The sequence below is a fragment of the Condylura cristata genome, unplaced genomic scaffold (assembly GCF_000260355.1).
Source record: "Condylura cristata isolate star-nosed mole 26May11 unplaced genomic scaffold, ConCri1.0 scaffold00027, whole genome shotgun sequence".
NCBI lineage: Eukaryota > Metazoa > Chordata > Mammalia > Eulipotyphla > Talpidae > Condylura > Condylura cristata.
In genome coordinates this window covers 20,698,210-20,702,056 of record NW_004567128.1, presented here as the reverse complement: position 1 = coordinate 20,702,056, position 3,847 = coordinate 20,698,210, and positions in this window count along the sequence as shown.

The window sequence follows — 3,847 nt, the reverse complement described above, 5'->3', positions numbered from 1 at the left end:
GCCTCCGGAGGCTCTGTGCGCGCGCAGGCGAAGCCGTGCGCGTGCGTGTGCGCGCACCCCTCAGGATGCCCGAGGTAGGAGCTGGGCCCGAGCGGCCACTGCGCATGCGAGAAGGCACGCGCAGGCTCAGACTGCCCCCACCCAACTCCCGCGCAGCAAGGAGGCTGGTAGGCCTGCGGGGTAACTGGAGAACCTGGAGGGAAGGTCAGAGGTCAGCGCAACCAGTCCCAGCATGCGAGAGCCCTTAAGTTTTTGCATTGAATAGGGTCAGGCCTGGAGTTTGCAGGTTTGTCTGCATCTAGCCGCAAGAGGAGGTTTGTTGGTATCCACGAAAAGCAACCATGTGTCTGCAGTTAGACCCCTCCACTCCCCCCCGCACTGTGCTCAGATGGAAGTGCCTAGTGGTCTTATTCTTAGAACTAGAAGTCTGCTTGTGCTGGGGAACAGACTGGCAGGTGGCCAGAGATAGAGCTGGAGGGATAGTCTCCTAGGAACCCGGGAGACAGAGACCCCACATCCTTGCAACCTTGCCACACAGGAGCTCTATATTTTAGATTTCTCCACGTTTTGAATCGATGAAGGTAAATGATGGGAAGTGCCTGTACAAAGGCCCCATTCTTAGAGCACATAAAATGTTTTAACAGATAACAGACAAAATGGTCAAAGTCCCCCCTAAATGGAAAAACATTCATAGAATACTGCTGATTTGAAAACGACAAAAGAGCCACAAAATGAATATAATTGACCCAAAAATTGTCAGCATGGACCCACATCAATTTTTTTAAGTGAGAATTATTACAAAATTTAAAACATTACACACGGGTTAAACTACACTCAGGAAATATTTAGTGAGTACTACTGTGTGCGAGACCCATTTATAGGCTCTGAAGGTAGATTGGAACACAGAAATCCTACTCTAGAGTTCAGTAAATAGAGAATAAACTAGATAGTAAAATATAGATCATGTTAGAGAAGAAAAGCTAAAGCAGAAAAAGAAAAAAAAATGCCTGTAAACAACTCCCCCCACCCCCACCCCAAGAAGCAAAGCTGTATTCAGGTTAAAAAAAAAATAACATTGAGAAACAAACATTGCAGAAGTTCCTCAAAAAGCTAAACATAGAGTTACCACGTGACCCACCAATTCCACTCTTAACTATATACCCAACAGAAATTCACAGAAACTTGTACATGCACTTGTCCACAGCAGCATTACTCACAATGGCCTAATCTGCACACCTCAATGTGTCCATCAATGATGTTTACATAATGTGCTATACCCACACAATGGAAACTTAATCAGCCACAAAAAGGATGAAGTACCGAAAAGTGCTACAATCGAAAAGTGCTACAACCGTGTGAATCTTGAAGACAGGCAATGTGAGAAAAACAGCCACAAAGTACCATTTGTGGTTAGTGCAGAATCGGTATCTAGGCAATGTCCAGAAAAGATAGGTCCAGCAAGACAGAAATTGATTCGTTGTCAGTGGGGAGGGGGAACAGCAGTAATAGTGCCTATCAATGAGTAGGAGGTTTCTTTTTGAAATGACAAATATGTTCTGGAATTAGGTAATGATGATAGTGGCATAGTTTTGTGAATATACTAAAAGCCACTGAATTATACACTTTTAAAGGATAGCCTTCATGGATGTCCCTCCAAAAAAATAATGTACACTCCACCCAGATTTCCTGTGACTGGTTTGTGGAGGAACACATAGTCCAGATCCTGTGGGAGATTTAGCTTGATTCCTGAGAGTCTCTGCAATCAAAACAGCAACACTAGCACAGGCTAACTCAGTTGGGGGTGACATTAAGGACACATTTTGTAAAAGAGTGAAAAACAGAGTCAAGGCTTGGGGAAAGCCTGCCAAGGTCGGTTGTTGCAGAAGTAATTATTACCTCCAATGAGTTGTACATGGCCCCAAGGTCAGTGAGGTCAGTACATAAACAGGACCCAAATATGAGGAAGAAGAGAACCTGATTAAGGAAACAATCTATCATAACAAAGGGCATGTGGGCAGAGAGGCAAGGTGTCTGTTATAAAGGAAGATCTTACACAACCATTCTCAACTCTGGCTGTTCATTTGCATCACTTGGAGAGTTTAAACAAGAAAGGAAAAACTGGAGGACCTGGGGGTTTTGGTGATGGGCGTGGTGTTATAACACATAACAAAGACCTGTAACCCAATACCCCCAATTCATACACAATGTTGTAAACCACTGTTACTTCAATAAACATAAGACAACTATTTAAAAAAATAGTAAAGGGAATTAAAACCACAATGAGATACCACCTCACCCCAGTGAGAATGGCACATCTTCAAACAACTAGCAACAACAATTGTTGGCGAGGATGTGGAGAAAAAGGAACTCTCCTGCATTGCTGGTGGGAATGCAAACTAGTACAACCACTATGGAAAACTGTTTGGAGGTTCCTCAAACTGCTAAACATGGAGCTTCCCTACGACCCAGCAATCCCACTCCTAGGTATCTACCCAAAAGACACAAAAACACTGATTGAAAAAGATACTTGTACCCCCATGTTTATTGCTGCTTTATTTACAATTGGAAAAACATGGAAGCAGCCCAAATGCCCAAAAGTAGATGACTGGATTAGAAAGATGTGGTACATATATACAATGGAATATTACTCAGCAACCAAAAAAGAGAAACACATGTCTTTTGCAGCAACTTGGATGGAGCTGGAAAAGATCATGCTTAGTGAGATAAGCCAGAAAGAGAAAGAAAAATACCGGATGGTTTCACTCACAGCAGGAGTATAATGGACCAGGTGAGAAAATAACAAGAATAATGAACAACCATATACCAGAGACATTCTGTGGGGGTGGAGTGGGGAATGGGATCAAAAAGGGGGGGGGGGAGAAGGGAGGGAAATGCATGGGACTATGGTGGTGGCACAGGGGTGATTTGGTGATGGGAAACCCGCGGGGATTACAATCGAGATGGAAAAAAAAAAATGTGCAAAATGATGTAAAAATAAACTTTGTAATAAAAAAAAAAGAGTGGCAAATACAAAAAATAAAAAATAAGTAAAAAATTCCCCCAAACAAACAAACCAAAACCGAAAACAACTAAGAATGAAATGTCCAGTCAGAGAGAAGAAATGCAAGTTGAATCTGGAATCTGGTTTGGACAGCATCTTGCCTGGCGCTGACCAACGACGGTGCTTTCCTCACCAGTCTCTGAAAGCAAATGGCTTCCATGTAATTTGGTCAGTAACATATATAAATGCTTCATGCATCACAAAATGCATATTTCAGAAGGAGTGGGGGGGGGGATGATCGCTGTAGGACAAAAAAAAATAGTAAAGGGGGGAGGAAAAACTATGATGGTAGGTAGCCATCATGAGGGTGAGGGCACATCAGTTTTTTAAGTTCTTCAGGTGATCCTAATAGGAATCACAAGTTAAAGGACATTGCCGTATGGCAATCAGCTGTCTCCCCCAGGTTGAGGCCTCCTGTTACAACAGCCTCAAGAGGCTACTGAGAACTTCAAACCCAGCAGGGACCCTTAGCTTCAAAAGGTGTTGCCATGAATAATTACTCCATAAAGGTGCCAGATATTTCAATTTGCACCCCAACAGGGACACTACTCAATATCATAGATAATTTTGTGAGTTAATGGAAGATATTCACAGGTGGCCATGTCAGCTTGATTAACTCACCATTTCAGTTTGTCTGGAGTTTTCAGGGGATAGATATTAGGTCCAGATTCTTGCAAGCTTGGACTGTTCTAGCAAAAATATAATTATGTAAGTTTAAGGATAAATGTGAATATTCATTAAAGTTATTAAAGGACAAATGAACACAGTCCATAGCTAGGTCCTTGC